The sequence below is a fragment of the Peromyscus maniculatus genome, chromosome 2, assembly GCF_049852395.1.
Source record: "Peromyscus maniculatus bairdii isolate BWxNUB_F1_BW_parent chromosome 2, HU_Pman_BW_mat_3.1, whole genome shotgun sequence".
Taxonomy (NCBI): Eukaryota; Metazoa; Chordata; class Mammalia; order Rodentia; family Cricetidae; genus Peromyscus; species Peromyscus maniculatus.
Genome location: NC_134853.1, coordinates 98,787,158 through 98,811,841, shown reverse-complemented (window position 1 = coordinate 98,811,841; position 24,684 = coordinate 98,787,158). Strand labels below are relative to the sequence as shown.

At 37.4% G+C, this 24,684-nt stretch overlaps 1 protein-coding gene and 1 long non-coding RNA gene across 14 annotated transcripts in view; one reads left to right on the top strand and one right to left on the bottom strand.

Moving 5' to 3' along the window:
* Ptprd (protein tyrosine phosphatase receptor type D) overlaps nucleotides 1-24,684 on the top strand; it is a 2,233,434-nt gene that overhangs the window by 657,609 nt on the left and 1,551,141 nt on the right. The window lies entirely within an intron of this gene.
* The window catches only part of LOC143271882 (uncharacterized), a 31,136-nt gene continuing 23,030 nt past the window's right edge, over nucleotides 16,579-24,684 (bottom strand). Inside the window, exon 2 of the long non-coding RNA XR_013049170.1 lies at nucleotides 16,579-16,748. This is a non-coding gene — a long non-coding RNA (uncharacterized LOC143271882). The remainder of the gene's footprint in view (nucleotides 16,749-24,684) is intronic.

Genomic DNA, 24,684 nt, shown 5'->3' with positions numbered 1-24,684 from the left:
AGGACCTACTATGTACATTGTGCACCACTAGATCTGTGGAAAATATGGATATCAATAAAATGTTTTAAATAATCTATCACCCATGATAGCAAACACAGCATATATAAAGATACTAGTAGTGTATTACATAACACATACACATAATCTGAAGTAACTATCTTGGTTTTAAGTGCTAAGAGACAAAATGAGATGGTGTGTCAGTTGTTTTCCTCGTTGAACTTGAATGTGATGAGCAACTGAGAAGGTTGTGGAAGAAAGCTGCATTTGATATAAATCAAACAGGGTAGATGTGTGGGCTAAGTAATGACACTGACCATGTAGGGAATAATAGGCTCACAAATAATGACTTCAATGTAAAGGACACAGGAAAAGACAGTGAGGATTTGTAATGCAAGGAAGCAAGAAAGTGTAATGCAGAAAAAGAGCAGCATGTGTCCCTGTTGTTGGGTCTTGAATTATATTCCAAGGAGTTTTTTGTTTTCTTTTCAGCCTCCTCCAGTAATCCATGTGCTTTATATAATGGACAAAACCCTTACAAAATGTCCAGTAGGAATAATTTTATACAAAATTTTTCTAAGTGTGGAAATACATGATATTTTACAATGGTTGAGTGTATAATACTTTGACTGTATCTGTAGAGGACACAGTGTAACTTAATGTTACAGAATGAACAAGTAAAAACAACTTCTAAGATATACAAAGTAAGATAAAATGAAGAATCCCTTTCTCTTACAGCATTGAAACATCTTAGTTTTCTACAACAAATTATCCCAGTGTCATAAATCAGGAGCCTTTGTAAGCATTAAAATTAAACTCAGTATTTTATAGGGAGCATTTTTCCCATTTATAGTAAACAAAAATTCAGATTTAAGATTACATAATGCTAAATAAGGTGTAGATTAACATGCAAAGGTTATATTACATAAATATTCATGAACTTGCTCTACTTTTCTGAACAAAAAAGAGAACTTAGGTTTCACAAAGCACTTTTACCAACTTCTTTATCAAACTTCATAATATTTTCACACTTTTAATACAATAACTACAGATATCTACCGTAATAGAAGTTTACACAGAGAGCGAGACAGAAACCGAAAGAGAGAGAGTATTAAAAGTGGAATTACCCTGTAATAGGCAAAATTGACCCTACTAGACACTGGAGGCTAACAAATAAAAATCCCACTGCCAGGAATGCTTACTTCTTTTGGAATTGACCTATAAAGCCCAATAGACCCTCAAATGTTGTAGGCACTTGCTGTTGCTCTTGGTCATCTTCTAAAACTTGATGCTAAGATCCTATTACTGAAGACATGTACTTGAGTCACAGAACATGTAGAAATTAAGCTAGTACTGACCTAGGAGCTCTGTCCCTATTTTCTAGTTTTCATAGCACTATGAAAGAGAAAAATCAGTCCTAAGCAGCTATGAAACCTATAAGCTACAATAATATGTGAGCTGCCCACTGGTGTCTTACAGGCATGAATGTGAGAGGAGTAACAAACCACTTTCTGATTTGTCTTTAATTCTACTCCACGAAAGATGAAAGCTATACCTGGCACAATTTGGCACTCAAGAATCTATAACTAGACAGGTAATAGGCCATAGAAGAAAACCTACTACTATTGAAACTGACTCCTAGTGACATTGTTTTACATATTGTCTTAGTAAATATTCTATTGCCATGAAGAGACACCATGACCACAGCAACTTTTATAAAGGAAAGCAGGCAATTGGGGCTTGCTTACAATTCAGAGGTTTAGTCCATTGTCATCATGGTAGAAAACATGGCAGGATGCAAACAGACATGGTGCTGGAGAGTAGTTGAGAGTTCTCCCACAGCTCCACAGCCAGCAGTCAAGAGAGACACTGAGCCTGGCTTGAGCATTTGAAACCCCAAAGCCCACCCTTAGTGATATACCTACTTTTACAAGGTCACACCTCCTAATCCCTCTTAAGCAGCAATACTCACAAATAACCAAGCATTCAAATATATCAGTCTATGGGGGCCATTCCTATTTAAACCACAACATACATTAATCACTGCATTTCTCAGCCCTCATTTGAGATTCTTCTGTTTGCAGTAGATGCTGATAAAGAGAGAGACCTACAAATGGAAAAAAAATATAAGTAAAAGACTACAGAATCCTCTCCTGTAAATGAAACATACACACTGCACATCTTCCTCCCAGGATTCAAGATCATTTTAGAAAAGGACCAAAACAGTATAGGAACCAGAGGTAGTGGGTTACTAAAAGAACTATATCTTCTAGATGCTGCAGGTATCTCACCGTTATCAATTGCTGGGAAGAGACACCATGACTATGATAACTCTTAAAAAGAAAAAATTTAATTGGAGTGGCTAATTTAGAGCTTTAGAGGTTCAGTCCATTATCCTGATGGATAGCATGGCCCTGTGCAGGCTGATGTCATGCTGGAGCTGAGAGTGCTACATCTTGCAGGCAATAGGAAGTCAGCTGACAGTCTCACTGAGAGAAGCTTGAGCAAAAGAGACCTCAAGGTCCTCCCTCACAGTGACACACTTCCTCCATCCAACAAGGCCACACCTCCTAATAGTGTCATTCCCTTTGGGGTCCATGTTCTTTCAAACTACCATAGCAGGAGACATGCACATGAATTCTCATTGGTGGTGACAGTACCCATAAAAATATGTGAGCCCGACCAAATACCAGTAATTATATGAAAGTTGGGCACAAAAAATAACCCTGTCCTCAAACTCACAGAGATTTACCTGCCTCAACCTCCTGAGTTCTGGGATTAAAGGCATGTGCCACCACTGCCTAGTTAGGAAAGACACTTTTGAGAGTATAGTCCATAGTAAGTTAACCATGCTGCACAAACCCAAGAAAATTTGGGCAGCACATATTGATCTTAATGGTCTTTTTAAAAGTTCAAATTTGGACAAGAAAGACAATGTGTATCTGAGAAAATTCAGGGTGGAGGGATGAATATGATCGAAGCAGTTTATAGAAAATTCTAAAAGAACTAATAATAACTGTGTTCACAGTAAGAGCAAGGCATGATGCCCCAAGCTGTACTATGGTACATCTATGGTACTGTATAATATCAAGAGCTCCAAGCCAACATGGACTACAATGTGGTAGGGCCTCTTCTCAGAAACAATGAAAATACTGTTAATTGGAAATGTTCCTACAGTTTTCAACTATCACTTTAATCAATTAATTTTGGCTTGGGCTGTTAGCATATTTCCTTACTGATAATCCATTTTAGGAGTAGATTGAGATGTTTAAGACTGAATGAAGAAGTTGGGGCTTGGTATACAGATTTAAATGGCCTTCCTGCAGACATTCATTTGATATAATATAACAAACTGCCAGAAGCAGCAAAAAGACATGGCTTTCAGGATACATTTGTTTGAAGACACAGCTATTGGAAGGCAAGAATTAAAGAAGGGGAATTGGGATAATCTCAGATAGAAACAGAAGGAAGAAATTTAAGGTAAAGAGAATTTATTTATGTTAAAGAATATGGTCAATATTATGTGCTTGAAATTGAAATTTTTGAAACTGATGAAACATTCCTTCATCTGCTCAATATTAAGAAAAGAAAAATTGTTCTAAAATTATTACTATAAAATCAGTTCTGCTTGGATTATCATACAAGGTAAGCCAATATTCATGTATTTATTTAATATAGGACTCTCTTCAATTCTGTTTATTATACTTTTAGACCTCAAACATCAAAATCTCAGCAGTTGAGCCATCTGATCTAGCTGCTGGAGATGAGATGCTGAATGAGAGCCCAGAGCATAACTAGATACACAGTCAATATATGTAGGTTTCTTCTTACACAAAGATGTAATTTTTTGTCCAATGAGCAGATGCTTTTATCTCACATGTAATGAAAACAGTTGTCTCACATTTTTACATAATAATCAAGCAGTGACTGAATAGTGATCAATAGTATAACACTTTGTGATCAATTTGTAGGTTGTGTGTCAATTTCTTTTAAGTTCCTGTTAACAGTTAAATAACACGATACATAACAAAAATCATATATATATGTAATCTGAAGTGGAAACAGCAAATATCAGTCTCTAAAGTTAAAAAAAACATTGCCAGTCCATCTCCTATTGTTGGGTATTTTGAGATTACACTGGACTTATCTGATCATTTGAAATTTCACAAATTCTGTCACAGAAAGGAAAATGGACATCTTATCCACTGGGCAGCATCTTCTGCTTTTGATTCTGACTTGCGCATGCTCCATGCTTCTCTTTTAGCTTTGTAGGAATCTGATCCATGATTGTATACTTTCCTAGTTCTTTATCCAGTCTCCTGGATTTGCCCAACCTCTTTTTCAAGATGCCTATGAAATGTGAAACCTGAAAAGGTACACATAAATTATCATAATGGTCTTCAAGGAAGGTTGCCAATGATTTTCTCTAACAGTTAAGAAAGTTTTCACCTGATGCTAGCTAAATGGCCTTCTCACTTGTAGATGACTCTTACTTATCCTTATTTTGTTGTAGGAAGCATGTGGAATTCTGCAAGTCTTGATAATGCATATGCCTTGGTATAGAACTAAGATGATTTTGGAGAATGGTTTATTTTCTCTGCATACAGAGAAAAAATATCTATGTCTCTCCTTTAACTGTGTTTCCTACAACGGTCATAGTCTGTCATCATTATTATTAAATAGTACTTGAACCCAGTAGATTGCTCTTTGGGTAGGATAATTTTGATGGTCAGCCCAATTGGATTCAAACACACCTAGATTAATAAAGTGTTTCTGGGTTGGTTGGGGGACTTTTCCTGAGAGAATTGTCTAAGAGGGAAAACATGGTTTGACTATGGGTGGCACCATCTAGAGTAATAAAAATTAAAGAAAGACAAACTTCTTGAGAGCCAACATGCTGTGTTCCTGCTGGCCTGAACTAAGAGGCTCTGCTGCTCCAAGCCTTTTGTCCTTGAGATTCTAGACACTCATAGGCCTGGAAACAATACAACAATTGACCATGGACCCACACCTCTGAAACTTTTAACAAAAATAAATCCTCCCTTTTCTTTCAAATGGTTCCCCCACCTAATTTTTTATCATGATATATTTGGTCCCTAGGAACTGTTTAAATGGCTTCTTTTGCTTTTTTTATAATTCTCATACATTTTCTCACTTAAGTGTTGGTAGGAGATCATTTTTTCCTGTTTGAATCTGTGATGACCCCTGTTTAGCCACAGTCCTTTGCCAGTATTATCATCACTCAGAGTTACTCACAGTTACTCCTGATGATCTCAGAATCAAGCAAAGTACAGGCCCCTTGATTCTGTAAATCAACTTTGTGCTATTCTCCAAATATCATTTTTTCTTCAGGTAGATTTTCCACACAGTTTAAATTATTTAGGCTTCACTGGGGGGAGAGGATTGAAATGTGGAATATATGCTATGTATGGAAAGAGAACAGCTACATTAAAATGTCATTATTTTCCCTTTAGAGAACAATATTTTTATTTCTGCCTTCAAGCACATGGTTCTTCTCTGGCCAGGTCTGTGCACTACTTCTGTGTGGGACCTGCTGACTCTGACATGTGTGCCAACTCAGATACATCAGTTTTTTCTACTTTCAGAATTCTCCAGTTCATAGACATAGACTACATGAGCAAGACAATACCTCTGAAATCACATAGGCTATCTGGAATTGAGTCCTAGTCTTACCCTGTATTGAGCTTGTGAGTCCTAGGCAGCTTATTACTGTTTTGGTGTCTCTGCCTCCTGTGTATTATACAATAGAGACCATGTTAGGAACATTTTGGCTACTGAGTTAGGACAATGCTCAAAACAGCATAAACTGCCATTAACTCCACTGACAACACCATTTCTCTTTTCCTAATATCTGCTCTTCAGCCTCTGTGTCCTTGTAGATTTTGTGGTTGTTTTCTTCAAAAAATACATTTTACAGAGGGATAGGTGAAGAGAGAACATTAATTCCTATGATCATTAGAATAGATTTGGTTTACTATGAGGCTTTTAATTCTCAATTTCTCTGTTGGAATTTTCTCCTAGAGTGTAAACATTTTTTTCTCTAATTTTTAAAGTCTTTCTGTGTTTATTTTAATTTTTTGAGGTGTGTTCTAATACTGTAGCCCAGACTCCAATTTCTTTTCAATGTTCATTATTCTAAGACCAAGGATAAAACCACTTCCTAAAATACTTTTTAAAATTCAATATTTATTGATATAAAATATTCATTCTTTTTTTGAGCTGTTTATTATAGTTAATTCATATGTGACTGCCATCAACTCTTAGGTCACCAACCCAGTCATTATTAGTTTTGAGATTCTGATGCTATTTGATTTAGGCCCTCTATCTGAGGTGATTTGAGAACATTCCCAGTTAACATCACAGGTGACAGTACCAAAAAGATTTCTACTTTACTCTGTCTAACTGATTAAATAGGCAGTAGAATCCTGGCCTTTTGTGCATGGATATTTATGTTATAGAAATTCACAGTTATTTAAATATTTATAAAATGAGAGTTGAGAGCAGCACTTTTGAAAAGCAGTTAATAATGAACAGACATCAAGGGAGCTATCATTATAACAGCAAAGTGCTTTGCAACTCCAATAACTTCAGTAGTGCAGAAGCAGGCCATCAAACTTAATTAAAAGCAGTCAAAAATAAACTGAGAAATTGAACTGTAAAAGGCTGTCCTTTGCCAGAAGCTGAAGGCAGAAAGGAAGCATGGGAGAGCCTTGAAAGTAGTAATGAATTGATAAGCGTTACTGCCCGCAACTTGTAATTCGCTCTGTCAGATTTTAGTATCAGTTAAACTAGATTAATAGAGCAATCACTGATTCTCTATCTTAAATCCTTCTTTGTCAGCCCCTTATTATAGTCTCCCATGATAGATGGAAGCCTGAGTGGGTCAAAATTTCTATGCTTTTTCTGCTCAATCACTCTTTAAATAATACTGGCATCCCCATGCTGGAAACCAGCATTCTGATATTTTGAAAAGCAGAAATTAATTCAGATATTGACAGACTTTAGCCCTTACTTCCAAAGAGGCTTAGCTTGTTTTTAATCAACAGAAGAAGAAATCCGCTGGATTGTGGATTGACAAGCCCCGCACCACCAGGGACTGCCAACAGGACGTGAGTGATAAAGAGCAGATAACAAACTGACTGCGGTTCCAAATGCACAGATTAATGTGGGCTGCAGGACCAGGACTACAAGGCCAGAAACAATTCGCCCTCGATCATTTTGCTTTTGTAATAATGGTCTTTAATGAAGCTAGTGCCTCCCTGATGTGGCCTTGTTATGTTTTTTCAACATCAGTGAGAAATAGATTTCTCCCGAATTGTAAGAGAGCTAATGAAACAGCAGGAATATTGAAGCAGAGGATCAATTACTTCTTTGCAGTAATTTCAAAGTTGAAATGACTATAGCACAGATTATCCAGACATGATAAACCAGCTTGAAAAGCAGTGTGCAAATGATACAAAATACAAAAAAAAAGCAGCTGAAGTAGACAAATGGTTTTTATTTCCTAAAATTTTTCAATATGACTGCCCAGTATCCGTCCAGACAGTGAGTGTTTGAGACATGACACAATTTAAAAGAGAGAGAATTCAACAAATACAGTACTTAAGGCTTGTCATGATTCAAATGTGAAAATTTAAAATATATTTTAAGAGTCCTTCTGAAAGCGGCTAATACCATTGATTATGTTTTATATTTTAAATATTGTAGCTTGAAGAAAGGATATTTGCTTGGGGTGGGAACATAGACATCCAGACCAAGATGGAGACAGAGGAATACAGCTGCTGCTAATGAAGCAAGCCACATTGCATTGTGACATACTCTTTTATTTGTGAAGGGCTTTTATAACCATCATGCAATTCAATCCTGACAGCAATCCTAATAAGATCACCGCTCAAACAGGTGGAGCAATCTTACAAATGCTACAGTAATGAAGAACGAAGCTCAGGCAGGTTAGATAATTAACACCAGGTCACACAAGCACCTGAACCCACACAATAGTCCACTGCCCTTTCCATTTAGTATTTACAAGAAATACCAACTTTCAAATTTCAAATCACTGAGCTGTAATATAGCCTGCGTTAGCAGAGTATGTAATTTCCATTTCCATCGGTTGCAGTCAGCCAGCAACAACGACTTTGTGCTGATATGGGAGTCACATAGATCAATGGGCCTGTAGAGAATGAGGCTGCTAGGGTTCTGGGTGTGAGCACACTGTAGCACAGGTGGAGCTCATAGCCTCTAAAATGTTCGAAACTGAGCTGGCTGATGAGAGCTCTCAGAAAAGCTTCATTTGAAATGGTGCAGGTGCTGGGAGACACATTCTTCCTGGGTAGGGACTTTCCAGTAGAAAGGGGGGTTGGGGTGAGATGGAGTTTAGGGGATGATGATCCATTAAACTGGTCAATCAAGTTGACTTGCGAGAGATGGCTGGGGTTCAAGGTGACAAAAATCTTAAAACTAGTTAGAAGAGGGGGAGACTTTAAGGTTGGGATCATACAGAAAAAAAATAGGTTAAAATTAGAATGGTATGTAAAGAGGTATGGAAATAGCTCAGTCAGTAAAGCATTGGCTGTGTAAACATGGAGACCTCAGTTAATTTCTCAGCACCCATGTTCTGAGAGCCAGGCACAATTCTAATTCCAGCACTGAGAAGGCAGACATAGGAAGATCCCTGAGATTGGCTAGTTCGCCAAACTAACCTTCTAATTATGTAAGTTCCCAGCCAATTATGGGCTCTGTTTCAGAAATTAGAAACTAGAAACAAAATATATGGCCCCTGAGGAATGACACCCAAGATTTTACTCTGACCTTACATATACAGGTATCGTGTGCGTGCGCGCGCGCACACACGCACACACACACACACGCACAGAGTCATGCACACATATGCATACATGGTATATGACGATATAAAAGTCACTAACATAGTATAAGGAGTGAAATACTAAGAATTCACAACAAAAAGAATTAAAACCCAAATAATATGAATGCTGTTCATGATCACATAAATCAATTATTATCACTGATGTGGATACTGCAGTTATATTCAAATCTATTTTCCATTGATTTACTGAGTAAGATTTGTGTTAGTAACAGCAGCAGGCAAGGTGCACAGGGCTGCAATCCCAGCACTCAGGAAGTTGAGGTAGGAAGATTGCCTTGAGTTCAAGAGCAACTTGTTCAACATAGTGACCTGTCAGGGAAGACAAAGGTGACATAGAGAGACCCTGGCTCGACAACTCCCAAAACTAACTCTAATGATAATAAGCCAAATATCCTTCACATGGCAATTGGATAACATACTGATGAGCCAGTTCTATGTTGAAAATACCAATAATCATAAGTATCTTTACTACATGTAACTACTAAATGCCATAGCTTCACAACACAGCATTCACACTATAGAGTTGGGTCATTTACACATGATTTTTTATCATATTACTTACTGGAAGCTCTAGCTCACTGTCACTACCCAGCATGGACACAGAGAGGCCTATTGCTTATCACTAGTACAAGGAAAGAGCAAGCTTCAAAAGCAAAAATCTACTGAGCATGCACTGCATTTAAGGCATTATAAAGTCTGCAACAGCATGTGTTGGCTTTGTGCTCTGTGCCTGAGGCTTTGCTAAGGACTGCGTACACTGCTTTTTATAGCAGAAAATAAAAGTACAGAAACTATCTTGGCTCATGTTTTACATACAAAGCAAATAATGTACATCATGTTTAAATAGCTTGATTAAGAGAAACATACAAAACTGCTAAGTGTTGAACCCCATATACTCTTCTGTATTCACTTGAACAGCTTTAACTACATTTTCTAAAAAAAAAAAAACAATTCTAGCACATTGAAACAAAAATTCTAGCAACTGAAGCACTTACAGAATGATTTTGTTCAAATTTGTAAAAGATATTTAGAGTTGACATAAATTCTATTTTTGCTTCATAAGATATTACAATTTTCTGTTTCATTCTCATGGTGTCATTTTAACTCTTTGTGGAGAACAAAATTTCACCCAATATACATAAAGTAGGAATTCTTATTGTTGTGATGCTTGGAGTTGTATAATCATTCTATAATCACACTACATCTTTAAATATGAACTGTATGATGAACACTGAGTACAGCATGGCATTTAACATAAGAGAATACTTAAGACAATCTTGTTATTGTAAATTCTGTGTATCTATATGGGTTGGCCTCCTGAGTGTGTGCAGGTGTGTGTGTGTTTCTTGTTACCCAACCCCCATACACACACATTCCATATGTGTGAATTTACCAACTTTCTAAAAGGAATTGGCTCCCTGTAAGTCAATGCTCTCTGAATTTTAAGTTGTAGGTGTACAAAGAGCAATATAATTGGCTAATACAATTTGCCAACTACAGTTGAATCAGAAGACAGATTTCTTATCAGCTTTTAAAATGTAAGTAAATGGTCTCTTAATTGTCTTTTTGTATTACAGTTTTTCTCCTCTTTGTATTTCTGTGGTCTTTTCACTGTGTAAGACAAATCCTCAGTATCATAATGGCATGCTGCTGGCAGTACTGCTATGTTATGTTGTCCCCCAAATAATTACATTAAATAGGATTTATTCAGGCATGAGTCACAGTGTTACTAACTGAGTTCAGTGCTAAGAAACATTTTACTTTTTTTTTTTTTTTTTTTTTTTTTTTTTTTTTTTGGTTTTTCGAGACAGGGTTTCTCTGTAGCTTTGCGCCTTTCCTGGAACTCACTTGGTAGCCCAGGCTGGCCTCGAACTCACAGAGATCCACCTGGCTCTGCCTCCCGAGCGCTGGGATTAAAGGCGTGCGCCACCACCGCCCGGCTAACATTTTACTTTTGACTAATTCTGCATGCACAAGATGGTAGAAGTTACCAAAACAATGGTGATACATAATATGCTTATCTTAACCTAAATATGTCATTTATCCCAATCCACACTTCAAAACAGAAAAGAAGGGAAACATAACTTAAAAAATGGGAAATGATACAAAAGCAACACTTTGAAGTTGTAGGACACACAGGAGATTAGACTAGGTGATTTTAACTTTCTGAATAAAAATGGTCAATGGCATACAATTGTTATATTTATTTATAATTATGCATAATTTTGCTTAGAATTAGAAGGAAATACAACAAAGATAAAGGAAATCCATAGGCATCCTGAACAAACTACACACTCATAGAAGAGAAGAAAAGCATATAAAACCATGTGTATTGCATTGTACATGACAGACCATATGTGAAAAGACAATGCAAAATCAAGCTACAGGAACTAGTCTGAAAATAAAGTTAAACAACCCTTTCCTTAGAACCATGCAGAAGCTTCTAAGTAAATACCATCCTCACTAAGAGATATGTCGTTTTATATTAATTATTTTAGATGCCTGCTTATGTCCTAATGTGTGTGCATGTGTGTGTGTGTGTGTGTGAGAGAGAGAGAGAGAGAGAGAGAAAGAGAGAGAGAGAGAGAGAGAGAGAGAGAGACAGACAGACAGAGAGACAGAGAGACAGAGAGACAGACAGACAGACAGACAGACAGAGAAAGAGACAGACAGACAGAAACAGAGAGAGACAGAGTCAGAGAGAGAGAGAGAATAGGTGGAGAGTCATGGAGGGTAAGAGAAAACTGTAATCAGATTGTATAAAACAATCTATTTTCAATTAAAAGAAAAGAATTGTGTCAGTGAATGTGTATGTTCATAAATGCAATTACTTTGTGACATTTTACTGCAAGACACTTAAAGCCCAAGAGCAAGAAAACATTGTATGTATATTGAGCATTTCAGTTGTATTTATAAGTACAAAACATTGATAGATACTGAAATTGTAATAAGATGATGAAAATGGAGGACTGATTTTAACAGAAATTCCTTAGGGAAATATATAAGCTGACAGCATGTTCTTTGCAAGTTATCATAACTTATTTTTAGATAATATGTGAAAAACATAGTCATTGGTACTGTTTAAATTATTTTCTTTATAAAGTTTCTATTTTATTGCATTAACATCCAGCTTTAACATGATACACATGTACATCAGTTTGCCAAATTAGAAAGTTTAGAGAGTCTCTAGAACAGGAACATTAATCGTTATTTTTTTTTATCACAACCTTAAAGACATCTGGTAATAGTTGGTGTTTACCCACAGATGCATCCTCTCTGCTTGCATCAGACTAGTAACATTTATTTAATTGGCAGAGGAAATTTACTTAGCATAGGCTCACTTAGTTCATTAGTCACCCCAACTGTGTACATGGTAAATGAAATCTAGAAGGGCTATACAACTTTCCAAGCCCTTTGGCCATGACTGGGTAGAAGTAAGTTTGGGTGTAGGCAATGTTAACAAGGCTGGCATGCTTTCCATAAATTGTGCTTTTTAGCAGTTATGTTAACTTATTCCTATATCTGTCGTGACACAGAAATCAGGTTGTTTTACACCGTTTGATAAAAAGCCACTTGCATGGATTCACTGAACTTTTGATGGAGGTGTTGTTAGTGGTTCCCACATCTTTATTAGAAACATGGCTCTAACGAGGACAGTCACACAGACATCTCTGCTTTTTTTTTCTTTCTGTCTTCTAATTTGCTAAGAATAAACTGATCTCCAGAGAAGGAGAGCTGTTCTAAAGTCGGTGTGCCTCTTACCACTTCAGGTGACCCTCGAGATGAGCTTCATATCCCCACTTAGTGTTGCTATTTATTTTCAGTGTTTGTTTTGCCTTCTGGCCAGTCCTCACTATGAGGTTTCTTTCCAATCTCTACAAATTACATGAAGACATATTTAAAAAGTAATTTTTATCCTAACTAACAAAAGTTTTTAAAGTTTTCAGAAAGATTCTATAGGCTATGTGACGAATTCTTCAAAATGTTCTTTTAGAATAAGACATAATTCTTTAATTATTGGTCACTTTCCAGCATCACCATCAGCAGACATTGCAAAATTAATCACTTTTATTTCCACAAGTGAGTAGTTCAGACTATCAAACCAGAATCCTCATCGATATATTAGATAAAGAACCACTATGCTAACTAAAAGTTAACAGTTATAGTGACTGATGCAGTTAGAAAAAGGAACCAGTGCCTATGACTACCAGTGGATTTTTCATGTGTGAATTTTCACACGAATGTTATTATATACAACATATCTAAACATAAAGGAGTGATTGAATAGATTCTAAAATAATTTAAACTGTTCCAGTAATACCCTAAGTCTGAAAGTCTCAAAAAGCAAGAAAACAGAAAGCTGATGAGTTCCTCTGCTTGATGAGTGAGAACTAACTTAATCTCCCTGTGCCAGTGAACAATTATTTTAGGAAAGTGGAATTCTGAGTAATTTTCTTCAGATGTCACCTAGTCCTGAGATCTGAGCAGTGCTGCATGCCATTACAGCCATAGCACACTCTTTTCCATCATATGTGTAGCTGTCAATTTTTCCTTTATAATCTGGACTATATGATTTATATGCTACTCAGGTATAACAATTATCTTTAACTCCATTTTGTTTTCAGCACAGAAATATGCAGACTGTACTCTTGGAGCAATTTAAGTCAAAAGGCAGGCTGTTCCTGAAATATGTAGCAATTGCTTATTTTTTTAAATTCTTCTCAGAAGTCCAGCTATTAAGGAAAATACAAGCGAAGTACAGGGTGAGAAGTTGTCTCATCAACAGTCCTTGCTGCCCACAGTTAATGCTTAGGTGAAGGCTAAATTTTTTTTGTAAGAAATTTTAAGTTCCTTTGAACATTGGTGGGATCTGAAGAGGATTATCATAAATTAAATTGATGAGAAGTCCTTTTTGAGTATGGACCATGGGAGGCTAATAGTAAATTATGAACACTGCTCACTAAAAACTGGGGAATGGTAGGGAATGTAAAGTACTAGATAAAAACTTAAAGACAACAACTATTTCCAAAGAATAATGTGAGGACTTTGGAGATAAGGTGGCTGTGAAGCCACAGCTGTAGTTTAAGGTGTCTGTAAGGTCTTGAAAGGAGAAGGTTGGAGAAGGAGAGGAAAACTTTAGAATCATTTCAAAGTTAAAACAAAGGAGTGTGATAAATGGAATAAAGAACCATCCAGGAACCTAGTCCCTGACCTCTTAAAGGATTAGGGCTCACTGCCAGACAACTAGAGGCAAAGTGCCATCAGTCTGTTTTGGTGGAAGGCTGGAGCACGGGCGATGCTGGGTCTTAATGACTGGAATCTCCAAGCCTGTTTTTCTCCAAGACACGTAGGACTCCATTGCTTCATGCTTGTTGCCTACCTCTTTCTTCTCTGGGCTCCTGCTTTCTGGTTGCTATGATATAAATAGGCTAGACAAAGGGAACATCCTGATATTATTTCTTCCAAGTGATTTTTAAATGTTTTCTATGTCCCACATTCTCCAACTGAAAGGTATCTTAGGTGAAGATCGTGAGTGGAACAGTATAGTATGGCTTTTCTAATCCAGGGAGGCAGACAGAAAGCCATATTTAAAAAAAGGAATTCACCCCTAGTGCTGTAATGTAACAGGGATTGACAAATAATCAATTTGAATAGGGCCAAAGGGAATGTTAATGGAAATACTGGAAGTTTAACCCACAAGAGAGCTAAAATCTCACCCAACTTATACACTCATTTAAAGTTACCAGACAAAACAAAGAGTTTATTAAAGTCACAGGAAATGAAAGGGTCACATCTGTACATGTGGATAATCCAAACTCTGTTGTCTTCATGGCTGATAATTGAAGAAGGACAGGATACATATAGCCAGGCTCATATTAGTAAAGTGACTAATCTTGTAGGTGTCTCCTTTTATTATGGTCATGTTTAAAAAAAAAAAAAGAAGAAGAGCTAGGACCTCTCCATGGGGATGCTCTGGAAAGGGAGCCAAAGAAAATCTAGACGATGTTCCAATATGTCTTCTTTTGTCTTACATTTGGGTCATTACCAGTAAAGATACCCTTCACTGTATTGGGTCATTACCAGTAAAGATACCCTTCACTGTATCTTTGACATTGGGATCTCCTCCATCCACAAGCCTTAATCAAGAAATGCCTGCTATTTTTCAGTATATAGATCTTGCCTGAATATAAACTAGAGGAAAAAAATGTGGCCTCTATATAAAAATAACAGAGTGTTATATTCTTCTACAACTTGGTCTCTTTAAAGGAGGGGGTACTCACTAGGTTTTTCAATTGTCTGCTTCTGTTTACAAAATTATTGTGGGTATTGGTCATCCCAAGTCTAGTCATAGAAGATTCCAGTTTGGACACTTATAAAGGCAAATACTTGTGTTGGTTTGATCCTCCTCAGTCACTGTTGCTAACTCATGATAAAGAGCCTGGCCATTCAAAATAAGTGTTATGTCTGTTTAACAAAAAGCTAATAAAATTCATTTGGGCAAACTTATACAGGCTATAAAAAAGATAGGTGATTTTGGTTTAGTCACTCATTATTGGACTCAACAATAATTCTCTTGTCCAATGTAAACCAGTGGGTTCAGTTTTATAAAGGAATAATACTTTTTTGTGTATACTATTATTTATTTCAGGATATATAAAGATTCCTATAGTAAAAATGGCTAATGAGATGCTCACCCATAGAGATGAGAGGAACACCTGTCTAAAGATCTCTCAGCAGTAACTCTAGCATCATGTGTACTTCTTTAAAAATTTATTTATTATTATGAATCTTTTGTTTGTGTATCTGTCTGTATGCTGCATTCATGCCTGAGGCCCACAGGGGTCAAAAGAGGTATCAGAATCCCCCTGGAATTGGAGTCACAGAAGGCAATAAATCACCATATGGGGTCTTGAAACCAAATCCTGGTTCCCATGCAGTAACAGCAAGTACTCTTAACTACTGGGCCACCCCACCAGCCCCATACATAACTGATTTAATAAGAGTTACTTAGTTAAGCTTAGCTATATATTGTGAACATCAATTTGGTGATGTTATTGATTTAGTTGTTTCTTCTCTATATTTGCTACATAGACTCATTCAAATCCAAAAGCAGTCATGGCAGTGACTCCATGAACGGTATAAAGACAGTTTTGTGTTTTCTATAGTATTTACCTGGGAAGTTTTAAAGCCTCACAGTTTAATAGTATGTATACAGGTAATAGGAATTGATTACATTATCCTATGTATATAGTTTTGATTCACTTTTCTTTTATTAGGGTGGTATTGTACAGCACTGTCCAAAGTCAAACAACTGCCATCTCCATAAGATGAGCTGCACCTGCTTACAAATTTGACCTCAGCGGGGCTTGTTGATTATTAAGTTCTTTCATAGAAGGAGAGAGTAAGGAGGGATATTGGACTTAGCTGTTGAATATTCAGCCTCTCCCCCATCCAGTTATATGGGATTCTGTCCTAATCACAGGCAGTCTCACTGTTTTGAGGAGAAACTAGAAATATAGATCAGGAAAGACTAAAGAATGGATGTTCTACTTACACAGCTGTGGGAAAGTCATTACAGACGTTGGGTGAAGACTTTGCAATGTGTCTGTTCTTGGTACCCACACTCCTGTCAATAAACTTTCACCCATGCTCAATAAGTAAGCTCAATAAACTCATTAGTTCCCCAGTGTGATATTGATGAAATTGATCTTTGATTTGTCATTGGGACCTTATCAGGAGGGAATACATATTGCTTAGTCTCTCAAATCTGAAGAGGAAATTCTCACAACAGATAATAAATCCACTTGCTTGTGCTAGTACATCTCATAATATTAAGACAGGAAACCTGTAAATAAAAAAAATGTCAGAATGAAGTAAATGGAGTTGTTTTAGTAAAGTGGGGTTTTGTGTGTGTGTGTGAAGATTAAGGCGGCTAGATGTTTCTAGAATAGAAAAGAAGATTAAAGAGCAATTGTAAGTCCTGAAGGTCTGACTAAGTTAGCTAAGGTATATAAAGGATAAGGCTTAGAAGTGATATATATTGTATTAAAGTTTCTAAGGTCAAAGGTCAACAATTACAAAGACTGGCTATATAGCTAATAAAAGTTTATTTAGAAATGTCTGTTGGTCTTTTTTTTAACTATACAGTAATTGAAAGTACCAGATATGTATAACTGATTTTCTGGGTGTTCAATAGCTATACATCGAAGTATATTAATGTGGTCAGATGATCAGAGTTATAAAAAGAAATAATGTTTAACCCCTTGCCCTCCAAGGTCAACAACTTCCCAGGGGACTGTGGGCTCTTTTCCAAAATGCTCTGTAACCTTAGAGAGCCAACTGTTATTCTCTTGTTTAGGGAGGCTGTAGCAACCTCCCCCACTGAACTGTGCTAGTGAAACATGGAGTGAACTGTAAGCAATTTCTGGCCTATACGGAGGAGTGCCAACACAGGGAAGATTTCCTAAATTTTCCCAAACAGAGCTATGGTTAAGTAAGACCTTTGACTTAGCCTCACATAGAACAACTTGGAAAAGAAAAGTAGAGTACTCAGAAGATCCTCTCAAGACCAAGTGACCCCTAAGGACTAGATCCTCAAGTAGCCTTCATAATACAAAAACAAAAAGAAAAACAAGAAACAACAGAAAAAGAAGCCACGTATGTCTGCCTTTTCAGACAACCTGTGCAGACCTTGTCTGCTGAACATGGGATCTAAGGACTGAAAGAATAGGGTAGATTACAGTCTAATGCTCTTGACAGCTTTACTTCAGTTTCAGTGTACTTTTATACACGAAAGGAACAAAGATCCAATGAAGGTTGTTTGAGTTCAGAAAAAAACAAAGGTCAGAAAAACATGTAAGTAACAGTCAGTAAAGCACATACTACATATTAGCAGGGCATATTTATTAACCAATGGGAAAACATTCATTCACAGTGTACAGAAAGACATCTCCCAGCATGGCATGTACTATGGATTATATCTGGGAAAGCATGAAAGCAAGGCAGAAGGCCATGTCCAGTTTCAGATACACTGAGCAGATTGGGTTCTATAGCTATGTTCTGACAGTCAACAAAAATAAACACATCTTATAAACTGAATGTAAATGTTTAACACACAAGGCACAAAATTACATTCAAGAATACTCCAGGGAACATAATGCACCTGAGGTAAAAAGCCCTCTGCCTTTTTTTTTCCTGGAGCATCTCTCATAGCTCTCCAAGGCACTGTTCGCCATGTGTCATTCTTTTGCCCTTGTTTTGACACATCTGCAATGTTTTAAACACTCTTCTGTTGCAGGATATTTGATCACACAGTGAACCCGAGATTGACTTATTTACAGATAAGCTGTTTCCAGTTGTGAGGGGCTCAGCCCTAGCACACACCTTTAACTCAAGAGTTTTCTGCTTGTATGTTGTAAATAGGATTAAATAAAGTCAACCATAGGTCAAGAGCTAGAACAAGCAACCATTTGACAGAAGTTGGACACAGGATTATTAAGGGAAAAAAACAGAGAGTAAGAGAGAATCAGGAGGAAAGAGATACACAGGAAGTACAAGGGAGGGACACTGAGTTGAAGAAGTCTTGTTTGAGATGGTGTACCAGTAAGGTACTGTCTGGGATGTCAGTGGAGGAGGAAGGTTACCTGGGTGCTTTCTCTGCCTCTCTGAGCTAGCTGTCTTTCACCCCAGCGTCTGGCTCCCCAGTCTTTTTTGGTAAGGTCAAATGATTGAGATTTCCTTAAAAAAAATACTCATCAGGAAACTATAACCAAAGACTGAGAGGATTAGTAACAATCCAAGGGACCGTACTCCACAGACATTCGACATAAGTCAACATGCAATGTTATTTGGACAACTATCTTCTAATAATTGTTTCTTGATTTAAAAAGAAAAAATGTGGTTCAAATATAAGACCTCAAATCTTGGCTCACTGCTGCCCTACCTACAGCCAAGTGAGAAATGCCCATAAACATCTCTTCATTTCTTATCTACAAACCATATGGAAACTCAGACCCAGAGGAAACTTCATTTCCCCAAACTCTGGTGGTTAGACAAAAGTCAGCATTCCTCAGGAAAGTTTGAAGCTAGTTCCCCTCTTGGGGGCTGGGATAATTTCCCTAGTCACTGACAGAAGGGACAAATACTTATCTGTGGTACCTTTTAGCAATGGAAGCACATTCTGGCCTTCAGACTCTCTAGGTATCACAGGTACTTCTTACATATTTCAGAGTCCATGCTAGAATCCAAGCTCTTTTTCTTAGTGCCCTCCATTCCTAAACTTCCCTGACTCACAGGCTTCCCTTCTCCCAGCCACTCATTCTCCTTTTAAACCTGTTCTCTCTCTCTCTCTCTCTCTCTCTCTCTCTCTCTCTCTCTCTCTCTCTCTCTCTCTCTCTCTCTCTGTCTCTCTCTGTCTCTCTCTGTCTCTCTCGTGTGTCTTAGCTCGGTTCCTGCTTCTCATATGGCCATGTCTAATCTACTGGCCATGTTTAGTCTACTACATTCTCTTTCTGCTTTGAAATCTGTTAAGTGTCTGTGGTGGTCCTTCTTTCATATCTACAAGAAAAACCTTCCCCTTAACCATGCCATGAATCAGTCATATCATCAGCTTTTATAAGAAAGATATTACATTGACTTTTAAATGATTCAGTCACTATGAGAACCAGATTATAGGTTCATCATTCTGGAGGCCAACCATAGAGGCCATAGAATAATGAGATTCTAAGGATACTTCTTTAGAGAGATGAAATGTCAAAGTAGCTTATTTTATCTTTTTAGATGTCTGTCTGTATTCTAATGAGAGAGAGACAGAAAGGGTTGGATTTGGATGGATAGGGAAGAGAGGAGTATATAGGTGCAGTAGGAAGAGAGGAAACAATAGTCAGATATTATACGAAAAAAATATTTTCAATAAATTACTTTTGTTATGAAAAGAAAGGAAAGAAAAAGTCAAAACCCATACTCTTAAAGGAGCTATCACAAGCACATACATATGTGTGCATAATATACAGTAAATATTTCATAAATACATACATAGAAATCTCATGTCCAAAATACACAAAGAACTATTTGGGCTCAATAATTGAGTCATCAATATGATCCAATTGATTAAAAAGAAATAAAGAGGACATTTTTATAGTAAAGAAACTATATTGAGAGAGACAGAGACAGAGAATGGACACTACTGGTCAAGAGAATAGACTCTCTGGCCTGGATAAAAGCAATGGTAATGAAATAGAGAAAATAATTAATCCTTTATACTTTGAGCCTAACTCAGGCATATTGAGTCAACTGTTACTAAACAGGTACTTTTCTATATTACAGTCTCTTACTCCAAGATCAGACCAAGAGAGCTGACATATTAGTGAGTTTGAAAAAAAATGTTTAAAATTTTCAGGGATTTGTAAGAGCTATCAAGTAAGTTACGAAATATGAGTCTTGTCTATCAAATACTATAAAACTTGTTTAGGACAAGGGATTGACTCTTTTTATCTTCCCCAGCCTTGTGCAATTTATGCAAATGTTTTAATCCTCTCAGCTAGTAAAACCTTTGTTTACAGGAAGGGTCCCTGCTGTATTCCAGGAATTTGATGGCCTGGAGCAGTGATTGAGTTCCCCTTCCTTCTTCACTTCCTGTGTGCCAATTCTTTTGAAACTAGCCAATTGAATAAGACTATGAGGTTGAACCTCAGCCAATAGGGAAAAGACACATTTACTACCCTAGTTGGTAAACTAAATGCACTTCCTGTTTCTTTGTATTTGCTGTTCTGAGAACACCCTCTAGATCAAGAGTAAAGCTTGTATTGTATTCACACACACACACACACACACACACACACACCAAAAAAAGAAAAAGGGAAGGTCCCAAGGAAAATGTATGTCCCTCAGTTGCATTATCCCACTTCTTGTCTCCTGAAGCTGGCTTGTTTATTGTGGGTGTTGTTTTTAAAAATGTAAGTGTCATGAAGAACTGCTCACAACAAAAGCCAGTATCAGAGCTTTATTAGGAGGAGGGGGGCAGGCAAACAAAAGAACCAGGCCTGGGGAAGAAGCTCATGCAGAGAGCACAGAGAAAGATAGAGATTGTGGGGCCAGGAGAGAACAGAGAGGAGAGAGGAAGAGTTTGTTCCCAGCTTTTTTAAGGACTCCTGTGAAACGTACACAGGCGAGTTTATGGAGCTATGCCATGCATGCGCTAATTGTGTGACAATGCTGCTTACATATGCGCAATCACAAAGCACACAAATAAAGTAAGATCAAGACCCCTCCCTTAACTGCTGAACTGTGCATGTGCAGGCATGTAGCCAGAGTGACGGCATAATCCTAATAGTGGGCACTTGTCTTAGCTGTTTTTCTATTGTTGTGATAACACACCTTGACCAAGACAACTTGAGGATTGTGGTTTCAGTAGTCCGTGGTGTTGAAGCAAAGGCACGGTGGCTGGAACAGTTTAGTTCTTAAATCATGATCCTGATCCATAAGAAGGAGACACACACACCACACACACACACACACACACACACACACACACACACACACACACATATTGGGAATGTCATGAGTGTTTAGAAGCTTCAAATATCATCCCTAGTGACACACTTCCTCTAACAAGGCCTTCTAATCTTCCTAGTTTCACCAATAGTTCCAATCACTCAACTATAGGTGCTTTAGGGGCCATTCTCATTCAAACCACATCAGTATGCCAGATGAAAAACTTCAGGAGTTGTTACATTTCAGTTTTGTACTATAAGGAGAAAAACAGGCATATATATATATATATATATATATATATATATATATATATATATATATAAAATGGAGGAATACAGAGTTGAAAGTGCAACTAGTGAGCTGAGAGTGAATCCTATAAGGTACATGAATGTCTACTTTAGCAGCGCTTTAACAGAGAGCAAAGTAAAAGGTATCTCTACTGAACTTTCACCCTGTGAATGCATGGCTATTTTTTGTTTTTGTTTTTATCTTTCTCAGGAGTCAGTTCTTCCTAGAAATATCAGTCATGCAGCAGTAAGAGGAATGTAGACTCCAAGCTCCATCCCTATAAAGTGACATAGCAGTAAAGTTAGTTCAGCAACTCACTCATGAGATTGAAGATAAAGGTGGTGGGACAGGGAGGTAGGACTTAGCCAAGGCTATGCTTAGCAATAGGAACAACATGGTGTAATTTTAAGTTGACTTTTCCATTTGGTTGGTTTTAGGAAGATTGCCACTACTTTTTAAAAATGTCCCTGATCAGCTAAAAAAATGAAAACTCCTGTATTCATTTTGGGATATCTAGCTAGCTACATTCCTAACTGACCTTCTTATTTAAGAAGTCATTGTATATAGAGAGAAGCTTATAATTTTCTAATTCTAGTATTCCACAAATGGATTGAAAGAGTCAGTGCAGTATTCAGAAAACTGAGAATGCATTCATTATTTAGTGCACATTTCTGAGATTAAAGGCATAGAAAAGTGCAGTACCATTTGTGTTACAGGTATCTAGGTGACTCAGTGATTCACTGAGCTATACTCCAGGAGAAAGCTAAGAAGCAAATAGGCTCACATTATGGTTTAGTAGAACATATGTCCTTTCTTGTCTGTGTACAGAAGATTACTATTGAAGAATTCTCATATTGACAATTGGTTTCCACTTCTCACTTGGCATCTATATCTTTGACCTTCAGTGAACCTTATTCATCCTTGACCGAAGTCTACACTGTCCTCTTATTCAGCTATTACAATCAACTTCAACTGCATTTTATTGTAATATTTATCATCTATCACCCTTTTCCTCCCCAAACCCAATCTTTGTTGAAAGATATTGCTGGCTGGTCAGAGGTTAAAGCCTCCCCATGGTCTAGCAGCTTATTTCAATAAACTTGGCAAAATGGAGCTCTCGTCTCTCCCTCCAGCAGAAGTTCCTGCCATTACGTGCTCTTATCTGGACAATATTTCTGGGCCTGGAGGATTGATCTTATCTAAAAGCTGTCTCTAAAACCGGATGCCTGATTCATCTTTAGCTTGACCTTTGGCACAGATCCCTGCTGAGAAGACTTGTTCTAGGGGCTCTGGTAAAGGATCCTACTGCCACATACTAAGCTTTGTGATAGGAGCATGATAGTTAATGTAAATTGGGGTTTATCCCCAGGCTCCCCAGTCCTATATTTTCCTTATACTCTGGAATAGAATTGAGATGATTTACTGAAATCTGTCTCCCTGGGGACTGTCTCTGTTTGTGCTCATGGTCCACCAAAGCTTTCTGTCAACCCACCTGCCTCTTGCCCCTCTCAACCTTGAGACAGCAGGTCAATGGGGAAAGAGGACCTGCAGAAATATTCTGTCATTTCCTGCTACAGTGTCTTTTGCATGTTCCATCCTCTATTTAGACAGTGAGAAGCTGGCTGACTACTGCCTTTGGCATTATGTCAAATTCCTCATTTGAATCATGGTAAGTTAGAGCCTAAAGCTGAACTGGGGCAGGACTAGAGACTACCGCCCTAAGGTGCTTAGCTAGAGGACTTCGGCAGTGTACTGCAGCAACATCTGGATGTTTGGCTTTGCAAAGGAGCATATGTGTAGGGAGGGGTGTATTTAGTTCTTTAAACTGAAGAAACTTGCAAGGTTGTGTTTTGGTTTTGTCTTTTTTGTATCGCTTTGAGCTGAAATAAAGTCTGACTATGATAACCTAGCTAGTCTCAAACTCCTGGGAATAAAGAATTTCATGTTTCAGGCTTGTCGGTAGCTGGTTAACTGGAAATACTGGTGTTGGTCACCATGTCTACCTGCAAGAATATCTTTGATGGGAAAAAATATGTTTTAAAAATAATGTCCACTATGGTGGAACTTTGATTGAGCAATGTCTCTCCATTAAAATGAGGTATTTGAACACTGGGTCTTCAGTTGGTGGTACTGTTTGGGGAGATCATAGAACTTTTAGAAGGTGGAGCCGTGCTGGAGGAAGTATGACACTGGGGGTGGGCTGTGCTGTTCTATAGCTTATCCTACTTTTATTTCACCCCAATTTTAATTCCCTCCCTCTGTCCCTCTTTGACTTCTTTTGATCTCTGTATTATAACAAAAATGAGTTGGAACAGCTGGAAACTAAGATAGTAGAACACATTCTCACTCACCAAAGAGCTTAGATATGTACTGGAAAGATATAAAAAGGACCAGAGAATTAATTAAGAGCCCTAAGCAAGATAATTAACTTGTTCTCAATAGTGAACAGCTTTTGCAGAGTGTGCAGGCACATGCAATATGCAGCTTTAGAAATCACAGAAGCAATTCAATAGAGAAAATACTGTGAAAGAGAAAAGACCCCATAGAGATAGTTGGTGCTTGAAAACTGCTGAAGTATACAAAAATCAGCATGCAACTTTACCTTCTCTCACACACAAAAAGTATAACATCTATTAGACATAGAAATTTGTAGGGGTCTATAGATAAGTATGAGGGGTTAAGATCATTTGCTGTTCTTCCAAAGGTCCTGAATTCTGCTACCAGGGCACAAATGTTGAGAACTCCATCTCTAGAGAGCCACCCCTTCTTCTGGCCATTGAAAGCATCTACAGGTGCATGACATACACTTATACAAACATATACAAATAAATAAAAATAATATATAAAAATAATTACAAAAAGAAATAGATGTAAAGTAAATATTATATAAAGACAGTGTTACAGAAACATAACATATGAATATAACGGGAAACACTAACCTTTTGAACTAAGTTGCCTCTGGTGGCACATTCTGAAATTCCAACAACAGCATGGTTTTCAAA